A 12,851-nucleotide genomic window follows, 5' to 3' on the forward strand; every position below is an offset into this window, starting at 1 on the left:
CGGTAACATCTTAATCCTCCTAGGTTGCATGTAAATCCAGAGGATATTTAATAGGAGTGATTGAGCCCTGTCAGATTATACAACAAATATGTTTCAAATAAACACAAACATATAGGACTTGTGGCACTATAGACATTTTATAATAAAATGTTTTTCAATAAATTCATAGGTTGATTGCTTGATTTTGTTCACAAGGTTCATAGTATCCCTGAAATTCATATTGTACTTGATTTATTATTCTCATTGAACCTTTGTTACTCAAGACGTTCCATTTTTTGTGACAACAGAAATGCATGTTGTTCTCATTGCATAATTGTGAGTTTTTGTATATATTTTGGGGCATTTTTAAAATCTCTTATCAGTTTCCATGGGGTGCTCACATGGCATGCTCTGGATTAGTGGTGGTAATACAATATTCAGGTATAGAGGAGTATTTACACATCAGAGGATGACCATTGGATGGTTACAATATTTGGTTCCCCCCATTCTATTAGTACTAGCAAATGGCCCCGTATTTATATTGTTATTGGGGTCAAACACAGGTACATTTTTGTAGGGCCAATTGTGCCTTCACGAAATGGATATGACATCTGTTTGCCCAGCATCACTGTCCCTTGCTAAGGCAGGGATAGTTTGATGTTTGATTTTATTTATTTAAAACAATTGTAAAGCCACTTGCTAACCCTGAAAACTAACCAGCAACTGTACCTAAAGGAAAACAAAACATACATTTAATTTAAAACAAAACTGACAGTGTAAGAAACATACTAGTTAATAAGCTTCAGGAAACACACCTGTAAAGTTTTTTTTTTTTTTATTATATGAGGAAATGGAGGAGACAACTAAAAGGTGAGTAAATGATCCCTTGCCCTAGACAAAACCACTTAAATAGTTTGGGATGAAAAGGGAGCATGGCAGAATCTAGCAATGTTTAATTCAGGCCACAACTCCTGCTTCGTGTCAAGCCACTTGGACACGTCAATTTATCATCAAATAAGCTGATTGGCACAGCGTAACAGCCTGGTTCGTTGTGGTCTACAGTTTTTTTGTAGATCTTGACCTACCCATCTTCATACAATTCCAATCTATTAACCGTATTAGAATTAACTAAAATGTGTTGTGAAGAGAGTCATTTTCTAATTCCTGGATTAGCTGCACTAGTAGTGTCAGCATAGAGAATTACCTGCATGTATTTTCCCTCCTCTATATACTGATCACTGATTCTCACTCATACAGGCTTGCAAAAGATTTGTGGAAGGCAGCCCATATGCCTTCCTGGTCCCGGTTTTGTGATTTCTTGTTCATATTCCATTACATATTTGTTGTCAACATGGTTACCAAGGTTTAATTTTCCAAGCTAATACATACATCATTGTTAGATCCTTTATTAACGATTTCAAGTAAACACATTCAAAATCAAATGTGTGTTTGTTTGTACTGTTCTCTGAATGATAAGACACGTTTGTTTCCAAAAAGACAACATTTCTTAAATAAAGAATACCTTTCTTAACATGAGAACCATGTTTTAAGCACTATAATCAACTTTGCAAGTAGTCAGGCTTTCTGTGTTCTGGCATGTAGTTGTCTGTCTTAGAAATTCATGCATGTTAATATCCCTGATAGTTGGCCTTTGTATAACTAAGATGGCTTTTAAAGGCAATATTGTGTACAATGTTTAGCTATTACAACAGGAAATACGGCACGTATGTCTTTCATGCTGTGTAGGGAGTTATTGTGAATTGATGCATTTGTTTTCCTATGCCTAAATAGGTTAGACTGTTTCATTGATACATGTTAAGAGCAAATGTAAATAATGTATTTGAAAACTTTTGTTTGATATTATCAACACAATTGGTGGTTGTGATGTAAGTACACCGTGGCATGATAGTCAGTAGTTGGAGTTCGATAACTGGAGGTCTTAAAATGTTTTGGCCTTTTAGCTTGAAGTGATTACCATGCTGGAAGCTGCACTATTGTCAGGTGATGGAGTTCAACTTTCGTTCTGCCCAACATTCTGTGCGTTTCCATTAATATTTTAACTGTTGATTACCCAGATAAGAGGTATTTTTTTTCCCTGCTGTGAATATATGTATGAATTATGTACAAACAGAAACACGTCTTTATCACTTCTAAAATGTGCTGAGTTTAAAATAGCTCGCCATACAATTTATTTGGGCACAAAACAGAATGGTAGCATAAGCATACGCTTTTAGCAAATAGTTCATAACGCTTTTTTGGGAATTGAGTCATCTCCTGTGTGCAATATTCATTCCAAAAACGTATTTGGTCGTTTTACATTAACACTGCTATTTTGATCAAAAATCAGATCTCAACTGTATCATTTCTTTTTAGAATAATAATCGGGATGCTAGAAATAGTGCATTCAGAAAAACATCCTTGGCCATACTTCCTTCCCGGGGCCCTATCTAACTTCCTGCAGGCAAGACACTCTGAAAGCATGAACCAAAACCCTTGCTTTAGAAGCAAGGATGACCCCTTATAGAAAGCTTCAAATGGGCCTATCTCCTATAGCAACATGACTATATTTGATTCCAACCTTATTTGAATCTTCTTTAAATCATCTTCATGACTCCATCTTCTCAAAGCTTCTTACAAGACTTGACTGGATCCTTGTTGGGGTAATGAGTGTCCAAAGTCCCCAGCCAGTGGGTTAGAGGTGAGGATTTCCAAGGAGGGTGCAGATCTTCTCCATACGTCGTTCAGGAGAACATTTGATGTGAGTTTCTTTTGAAGAGGCCTGTCTGGTCACGGTTGCCCAGACCTCCACCTCCTGAGATGGTAAGCCCCACAAATGCCCATACAACGTTCCTGTATATGAAGTGCAGGAGACCCAGTGGCATATCCGAAAATAACACAAGGACCAAAAGAAGCTGCCTTGGCTTTCTCTAGCATTTCAAGCAATTGAAGCTGCTGCAAGTGCTCCGAATGCCTTTCAGCATCTGAAAAGATCTAACAGAGCTGCCTCTGACTATGTACACTTTGAACACTATATGGCCGCATGGGGCTTTTAATTGCCTGCCTGGCCCAAGCTTATTTCTGCCTTGATCAATTGATGCTTGTCAAACTGCATCACATCATTATTCCCAGTTCAGCCAATTGACCAGTGAATCCGATTCAGCGCTTTGAGGCATTAGGACCTAGTTAAACCTTTGACACGTGTGGATTTGAACATCTCTTCCCGTCCAAGATTCTTCCATTCTTGAGCAGTTGCTGCTTGTTTGCACTGCATTCCTGAATCATGATGAACTACGTGAAACCCAATTCTAGATGTGAGAGTGCCCCCATCAACTGACTAAATTCTTTCAAGCCCCAGAAATTATTTGTCATCTAAGTGATGTGTCCCCCAGGACTTATAGTATCAAGTGGGATCATAAATGTAACTAGGACTCACAGAACAAGGCATTCTTTGAACTGTTAAGACTTTCCTGAAGGACTGTTAGTTGCAGATGCCTGTTCTTTATATCCAAAGTACCCATTCCATTGAAGTATGCATTCACTATGCTTGATTACATTGGTGGGTTGTTAACATCTGTAATAGTGTGGCTGTCCCTTTAGTTTAAAAGTTTTAGAACATTTTGGCACTTGCTACACTGTTGGTGTTTGGTTCCTGGCTCACACCCCCTTGAAGAGTCTATCCTGCCCTCGGCACATTCCCTTAAATAGGCAAAAGTGTTTTAATAGTCATGTTGTGCCGGTTTTAACTTTATGATGGAGATCACTGTTGGTGTAGCAGTGTGAGGCTCAGTTATTGTTTTGAACCAACTACTCATCCCTTGTCTCGGGAGGATAGCTCAGGGGCAACGTGCTCACCTTGGAAGCAAAATTATACGGAGCACCAAAGGTTTGATCCCCGGCTCTGCGCTTAGAAACCTCTGGGTATTAAGCACGTTATAAATCATATAAATCATAAACCTATTATGTCATATCCCTGTACTTCTGCAGAGCAGTAGTCATTAGTTACAGCTAAAAACTGGCAATTAGAGGGAAATCAAATATATCATCACAGTTGTGTGAGTCAAAGCACATTTTAGACAAGTACATGTGTGTCTTCAGGAAAAAGGGATAGAATATGCAGATGTTGAGATACATGAACTGCTGTGGACATCACGTGGGTCATATAACACCCTTGAAAACTGAATTTTGATTTGATCTGAAGATTGGTTGTCAGCCCTTCATTTGTGAACATATTGAGTAACATTAATATCAAAGAGATTGAGTTATTTACACCAACGTGGTTCTTGCTAGTTTAGGCTTTTAAGTTTGTATAATAAATGATTCTTTCAATGAGGCACATGGGAAAGAGGGACTGATATAAGCGAGTATAGAGATGTATTTTAGTTTTAGTATGTTTGTCTTTAGGATGACGACTTATCGCCGCCCCACCATTGTGTTGCAAGTAGTCCATCTGTTCTGGTATGAAGGATGTAATCAAACTTTGAAGACTGAATATCAATTAGATGGAGTGACTGATGATGTCATCCACTCAGCAATGGAGGGTACATTCTATTATATAGGGACATTGAGAGCTATGCCTGCTGTGTCCTGAAGGAGATGGGAAGCCAGATGATTTCACAAAGAAATTCTATTCATTTTATTTTTTTGTTTTTTAAAAAAACTTGTATTTATTGGAGAAAGCTTACAGCACACATGTTTAGACCTATTGTTTCTATTATACAGTACTCATAGACAGACAAGTTATATATGTATAGTTAGTATTTGCGGGGTGCGTTGTGGCTACACATTGTCGCCATTCGTTTACACATCGCAAGCTTAGGAGGTGGTCAAGATAGATTCAGTTCAGGTGATGGAAGATCATCATCAGAATGGTTGGATAAGTAGGTGTGGAATTCAGTCCATATATTTGCCGGGCGAGATCTTGGGGGTAATGAGGTTACATATTCTTCCTCGCTTGTTTGGGTCCAGGTAAATGCATATAGCCACATTGCAAATGTCGGGGGGGGTTTGTCTTTTCCAGTGTTGGAGGATACATTTTTGGCCACTATACAGCTCACATTCAAAAAGGTTAACATTTTCATATTTCTGATATCGTCCCATATCCCAAACAGGATCCCAACTGAGTTCGGGCCAACAGTTGTACCAACATTCTCGGATAGTGCTTGTAAAACTTCCCTCAAAAACTCTTGGAGTTTGGCTCAAGACAGAAACATATGAATATGGTTGGCCTCTGTATCGTGACACCTCGGGCAAGTGTGAGTTGGATGTTGAGAGAACCTGTTGAGCTTGTAAGGGGTGTAGTATACTCTATTCAAGAGTTTGATTTGCATGCAATGGAACCAGAAGTTGAGGGAGACCTTGCGTGTATGGGAGCACATACGATTCCACATGGGTCCAGTTTTTTGGGCCAAGTATCACGTGGCATGTCTTGGAGTTTCTCGAGCAGTTTCTTATATAGGAAGGAGACTATCCCGTGGGATCCACTAGAGGTGGCAATATAGTGTATTTCTAGAGTGTCCTGGGGCTCATCCGGGTAACAGGGCCACATCGCGCAAAAGGAGGCACGGAGTCTATAGTATTATAGCAGTTCTAGTGCCGTACCAGTGTGCCCAGCACGCCATGTTTGGGTTGTGATGTACGTCCCCTCTAGGAATAAATCGGTGAGTACATTGTATCCCAGTCCCTGCCAATAGAGTGTTAATGTTATATTGTGTGTGGGTTTGGGGCCAGGGAATCCCCAGATCGGGAGCCATTTATAGCAGGGGCACGACTCAGTTAATGGTTGCAGCACCGATCCCATGCCAACAGTGTAGCCGCAGCGGGGTGCAGTGGGAATCGTCTTTGTAGGTCTGGTGTAGAATCGGCACTTTAAGATTTATGTCACTCGCTGCTAAATGTTCCAATTTAACATGGGGCGGGTTCCCACAGTCGGCATACCAATACGTAGCATATTGGGTATGTGCTGCTATCCAATATAGCTTGAATTTTGGAGCAGTGAAGCCTCCTTTCTCGTAAGGTAGGGTCATGTGTGTCCACATTTTGCGTACTGCCCCGGTGTGCCAGAGGAATTGTGCGCAGAGGGTGTGTAGCCTTTCAATGTATTGTTTTCCAGGCCACACCGGGACGTTTTCATTGATATATAGGAGTTTCAGGACCAGGATCATCTTCACCAGTGACAGATTACCCTCCATAGCGATTAGGAGAAGCCGCCACCTTGCAATGTTAGTTTCCACATGTTTTTCTGCAGTAATATAGTTATCAGCTAGTAGGGTAAGTCTAGTCCTTAATACTTGGACCCCTAGATACTTAATTCCATCGGGTGACCAACAGAGGGGGTGTTCACATGTCGGGTGTTTAGTTGCCAAGGTGAGTGGGAAGATTTCAGACTTACTGTAATTAATTAATCGTCGATCCAGAGAAGGTGCCCAATCAGATCACATCTCTCAGTATAGGGTCCAAATTCACGGACGAGTCTGTGATGTACAAAAGTACATTGTCTGCGTACAATGAAATTACCTCAGGGTGGTTTTTAAGCCGTATTCCCCTTTGGACATTTCGGGCTCTGATATAGTCTGACATCGGTTATATGACCAACGCAAAGAGGATGGGGGAGAATGGAGAGTTCAGTCGGGTGCCTCTGCCCAACTTACAGGGGGTGGATCTTTCAGAGTTGACTAATACCCTTGTCATATGACTTTTGTATAATAATTTGACATACTTAGTAAAAATGGGGTTCGGAGCAGAAACAATTAAGACCTCCCACATATACTGCCATGAAACCATGTCGAAAGCTTTCTGGGCATCAAGTGTGACCGCCACTGCTTCCGCCTTTTGGTTGATTCTGGAAATTACGTTAAAGAGTCTCCTTCTGTTGAGGGACGTCGATCTACCTGTCACAAATCTTCCTTGATTGTGTATTAGGTGGGGTATGAGTGGTAGGAACCAATCTGCCAATGTCTTTGCGTAGATTTTAGTGTCTATGTTCATAAGTCATAAGTGATAAGGGTCTATATGATCCGCACTCGGTACCCAATTTACCAGGCTTCAGGAGGATAGTAATGGTGGCCTCACGCAGGGAAGGGGGGAGGGTGGACTCACTAAGCGATTCGTTCCAGACCTCCAATAGTCTCGGTGCTAGGAGTGAGATGTGCTCTTGATAAAATTCAGGAGTGAGACTATCCGGTCCCTGAGCCTTGCGTTTCGGGAGCTCAGTTATAGCTTACACAATTTCGTCCAAGGTGATCGGTCTTTTGAGGTTATCTCTAGTTTGGGGGCTAATGGAGGTCATATGGATCTGATCTAGTAGAGCGTGAATTGTTTGTACATCATGTTGTTGTTTTGGCGTATATATTGGGTGCTATAACAATTTGGAAAAAAACATCAAGAATCTGATGAACTGCCCACTGTAGGGCACCATGTTCATCAGTTATACATTCCTCTTGAGCGTGACCTACTTCCAATTTGGTTAGTTTAGCTAGAGTCCTGCCTGGTCTCTCCCCCTCTCCATATTTTTTCACCGCTTGAGGATGTGAGAAGTAGCAAATTTCCTAAAGTACTTGTGATTCAAAGATCTCCAACTTGGCTCATATCTGTGCAAGTTTGTCAGGGCTCGCCGCAGTCACACATTCCTGATCCAGCCCTGTGAGTTTGGTTTCGGAGCGGCAAAGCTAATTTCTGATCATTTTCAGTATGCCTGCTTCCCTGTATATCGGCATGCCCCATATATACACTTTCAATGCCTCCCCTTTTACTCCCATGGTCATCTCATTTGGGGTGTTGCACTCAAAAAAGGTTTTAATGTCAGATCGGATCTCGGCCTTGAGCACAATATCTGACAGTGCCTCCAATTTAAAGCGCCAGGTGGTGTAGGTGGATGGTGTAAATCCCAATACTACTCACAGTGTCACTTTGGAGTGGTCCGACAACGTGCAGCCTAATATTTCGGTGTTCTTGATTTTGCCAATCAGGGTACCGGATGTTAGAAACATATCAATACGTGATGAACTATCATGTACTGATGAGTAGTACGAGAATTGTCATTAATGAGCGTGTAATACTCTCCAGGTGTCCTGTAAGCCCAGTGTCGTCATGTATGAGGTTATCTTATGGGCTGCATGTGATCGGGACCTACATGCTGACCCCGTTCTTTCACGGTCAACGTTGAGTATTAGGTTCGTTTCTCCTCCCCAAATGATCTGCATTCCTATGTACCCCATTAGTTTAGAGGCCACTTGATCAAAAAACTTGGGCGTGTCAACATTGGGACAGTATGTATTCACCAGTAAGTACTCCCCTCCTGCAATTATACAATGTAGGATAATATATCTGCTTTCAAGGTCTATGTAGTTCTTTTTCAATGTGAATCTGATCGATTTATGGATTAGTGTCAGCACCCACCATGACTGTGTTGAGAAGGTAGTGTAGTATCGATTAGGTCCCCAAGATGATGCTAGGCCAGCCGCTATGTGTTTCATGGCGTCTGTCTCCTGCAGGAGGAGTATCTTAAGCCCATGTCTCTGTGCATACGCTGTGATTCTGTGCGCCTTGGTGAAGTTACTCACTCCCCTTATATTCCATGACATTAACTTGGTCACCATCATGCCATTCAGGGAACATCGCAAATTTCCTGCCCTCGTGCTTCGTATAATGTGTCTGTGACAATTCTCTGTTCAGTGTCAAACATGTGTGTTGCCATACTGCTTCCACCATTTTCGTTTTTACTCACCCCAACTCGAAACCCCCCCCTCCCTCACTGCCCTCTCCAACTGAGCAGTGTATACATCCCACCCAAAGGTCTTGCCTTTGGGCAGCCTGCCACAACTTGGCTCACCTTCTCGGAAGGTCTAACAGGGACCTGAACTTAACTGAACCAACAAGAAGAAGTAGAGTTTGCCATTAAAGGTGAGTTTGAGTCGTGCCGGGAACAGCATCGCATGCAGAATCTTCCTCTCCCTAAGCATCTTTTTCACCCCCAGGAATTGGTTCTGTTCCTGTTGTACTCCAGTAGTCAAGTCAGGAAAAATTCAGATGGTCTGGGAGCCCAGCCTCAGTTCTTTTTTTTCCCTGGCGAGTTGAAGTAGATGATACCTATCCCGGAAGCTCGGTATCTTTGCCATGATGGGCCTGGGGAAATCTCCATGTTTGGGGCGCACGGGGCCAGCACACGATGGGCGTGTTCAACGGCAAAGAACGGGAAGAGATCAGGGTTCCCCAAAAGATCCTTAAGTAGGTTTTTGTTGGCCACTTCCATTTTACCCACTAGTGCGTTCTCAGGAAACCCAATTATCCGGATTTGATTCCTTCGTGAGCGAGATTCGAGATACTCGCACTTGCCTTTTACGAACTTCATATCTCGGGTAAGAACCGCCACTGTGTCTTGGTGTGTGCAGCCCATCTTCATTGGCTCCGGTTCGAGTCTCAGCTTCAGTGATTCTGGCACCCACGTGGGCTAGTTGGGATCGAAGTGATGCCACATTGGCATTGATGTCATCTAGTTTTTCATGAATGGCCGCAAAGTTCTTGGCCATTGCCTCCATCATACTGGTGAGGTCAGGGCCAGGGTCAGGGATAGGTGTGGAATTGTCACGCAGGCCTAGTGTTGGTTGCCCCTGTTCGGACCTGGGTGTTGATTTTGCAAATTTGTACATGGCTCTGGCTTTCTTTCCCTCTCGGGCACCTTTGGTCATGATATGTGGATAGGTTCCTATTTCTGTCTTTTGTCCAGGATCTGGCGTGTGAGTCCTTTCCAGAGGCAGTGGTTACTGACCAGTAGGAAGGGTGAGTAGGTACACCCGGTGGGGTACCATGAGGGATGGCAAGTAATAGGACAGTTGAGCGGTTCCTGGAGTGGGTTCGAGTTTTCCTTGGCCGAAACAGGGATCTTAGGGTGTATCTTGGCTGGAACGGAGACCAATGTAGCAACGCGGCAAGTTGCGGAGGTACAGCAGGATGGATCCTTATGTAGGTCCAGGTGATAGCGGAGTATGAGGGAGTTTCTGGGTTAAGCTCACTCCACCAACAGTCCAGAGGATAAGGTCATCCCTCCCTGTGTATGTGATGGCTGTGAGGCCACCAGGGGATGGTCAGGAGAGTCCTCAGTCAAAGTCAAGTGTCTTTATGGTGCATGGTGGCCCCCGGGTGATTGCAGGGCTGCATCAGTGGTCTGAGCAGATGCAAGAGGGGCTCAATCCAGACAGGCAACAGTATAGGGGGAGATATGGGGCCGCAAGAGTCGGTTGTAGTAGCGCCTCCAAAACATATCATCGGGGGGCGCCTCACTGGGGATCCCATATATTCAGCATTCTCTTGGGTGGTTGAAGCAGTGGGCAGAAGCAGAGCCAATGTTGAGGGTGCTGGGTTCAGGCAGACTGGCATAGGTGTGAGTTTGAGTGAGCAGGGGGATCTTATAGTGTTGCTGTCCTCCACCTGCAGTAGATGAGGGTCAATGTCCTTCAGTGTTAGCCACTGTTATCTACAGTGTTCAGGTGTACGGTCAGTTCAGGGATTATATTTCCGTGGGGCCACGATAGTCCACAGGCTCCTGGCACAGTCATCTAACAGATCAGGCTCAGGTGATGGAGCCCAGGGCACAGTGCTCGACGACCACTGAGTTTGTGCCCATCTCCGCTGAGTGGTGTCTGTAGTGCGTGTCCCCGTTCGGCTATGGAGGAGGGTGCCGTTGGGTCTCCTGATATGCATCAAGGGACTCTCGCAGCAGGTAAAAGGTAGAGTCAGCGGCCGGTGCATTGATGTTGGCCGGCCTCGCGTGACATCTGGGAATGGGACCACCATGATTGCAATTATGGCACCAGGTGTCCTTGTTAGGCAGGGCCAGCGATGAGCCAGCAGCCATCAGCGAGACACCACTCCAACACCTCTGTCAGCACTAATTGGGGGCAGGATAGAGGGGGAGAGACTCTGTTCTCCCGTCGTAGGCCTCACCCCAACTGGCGACAGAATTGGTCACCCCGTCAGTGCCAGGAAAGTACAGCCACAGGTCGACCAGCGCTGAGGCCAATCTCCTGGAGTCCGTTCCACAAGGGGTGAGGGGCAAATGGGAGCCGCTCTATGGGTCACGGTCCACACCTTGTAGTGTGAGCGGGCGGGCATTTCAGTGTAGTTGCACTCCAGCAATTCTTCTTAGTCCACGGGGAGTTGAGAAGCACCACTGAGGTGCAGGGGCCCTGATCAGCCACTCATCGTCCCATTGATTGCAGGCAGCCGGATCACAGTGTAGGGGCAGCCAGTATCACCAGGATTCAGATGGTGATTCTCAGAACTTTCAGCTCGCAGTGCCTGTTGTTTCAGCGTCAGATGATTTATGGAACCGCCCTTTCATCTGATGTTTCTCCGGTGCTGTACTTAGCTAGCAAGCTAGGTAGCCATTTTTCAGGCTGCTCAACAGCGCCCCTCGAAATTCTATTCATTTCTAGATGTTGTGAATCATTTTTTTCCTTCAAATTAAGATGAATGTTTGCCTTTTTGTTTTCAGGATATCCTTACGAAGAAAGAGCATGCATAGGTCATGAGGACTGGGCAGTTTTGGTGGTGAGAGCTGTGGACTCTTGTGATGTGTTCTTTACACCAATCGCAGAGGTTTTGCAATTGGCAATTTCAAATTATTTCTCTTGCAAATTGGCTTGGTATGAGTGATAAGAGAAAACAAAATGAGGTAGTTGAGATGTACCTTATACACGGTACTGTTTTTAAAGTGGGCGTTTTAAGAGGAAGCCAACACAACTACTCGAATGTGCAATCTAGTACAGTTTAGATGGACATGTGTTTTCCATAGGTACTGTTCTAGGGGATAGAGTATGTGGTTTAAAATCCCATACAGCAGGGCTGAGCCTTCTAACAATGCATGATAATGGTTTGTAGATAAGATTCCCTAGCTTTATGTCTGTTATTCAGATCTACACTGAAACTTGTGTTTCTCCATCTTTCCCATCGTGTGTACTGCTCCCTATTATTACCTTTCTCTTTCTCCAGCTCTTTAACTATGCCATGTCCCCCACTCACGAATTGTCTTTCTCTGCCTCGCAGAGCCGTCATTAGTTTCACCTAATGTGTCTCTCGTTTCATCCTCACACTTTCCTTTGTCCTTTGTGATGTGGTTTTAGTTGCCTTTGTTAGTGCCCACGGATCTCATTATTCCTGTATGCAACATATTTAAATCTAAAGCATATAAGTGCATTAGCCACTATGATCTGTCAGAAAATGTTATTAATAACATGTGTATTACTCCAGGAAAAAAAAAACTATTTGAGAATTAGTTCATTGAGGCTGGCCAGATGGCTATTTTGCAATTTCACAATAAGCGTCTCTTTGCACATAATGAGTCGAATTCTGAAAATTGTCCATGCCAACGGTGTTACATTCGACACATAGGAAGGGAATATGTCTGACTTCAACCAGTTCATCAAATTGTGTTTTTGTCCAAAATTGGGCACCGTATTCCCTAGATTTGAGCAAAAGGTCTTAGAACAGATTTTATTTTGGCCTGGCATCAACCTTTGATAATTGTAAATAATGCTGAATATAGATTGCATGGGTTGTAATATTTGTGCACCTTGCAGTAATATAAAGAAGACATTGAAAAATGTTCCGCCCGACTGAAGTCTTTTGTGCGGCATCCTTCTTACCAAGTCCACATCTGAGCATCCATCAAACTTTCTGCAGTTGACTGTACCCTGTTAAGGATCACAGTGCAGTGACTGGGCCCTTCTGTCCCCCTCTAAATGGGCTTTTTGGGCTTCAGGACATACTCGTTTTATAAAATGGTACCATGTTCATCAACCGTAGAGAAAATGCCCATTTCCTATTGTAATACTTGATTAACCGCATGAAGATGTAAACCATTTTCCAGAAACCGTAGA

The 12,851-nt window shown here is 43.6% G+C and overlaps 1 protein-coding gene across 8 annotated transcripts in view; it reads left to right on the forward strand.

The window, feature by feature from the left end:
* Positions 1-12,851, forward strand: part of DMD (dystrophin) — a 7,616,828-nt gene that overhangs the window by 266,640 nt on the left and 7,337,337 nt on the right. The window lies entirely within an intron of this gene.

This window comes from Ambystoma mexicanum, chromosome 7q, assembly GCF_040938575.1.
Source record: "Ambystoma mexicanum isolate Mex_15411 chromosome 7q, UKY_AmexF1_1, whole genome shotgun sequence".
In the NCBI taxonomy this organism is placed as follows: Eukaryota; Metazoa; Chordata; class Amphibia; order Caudata; family Ambystomatidae; genus Ambystoma; species Ambystoma mexicanum.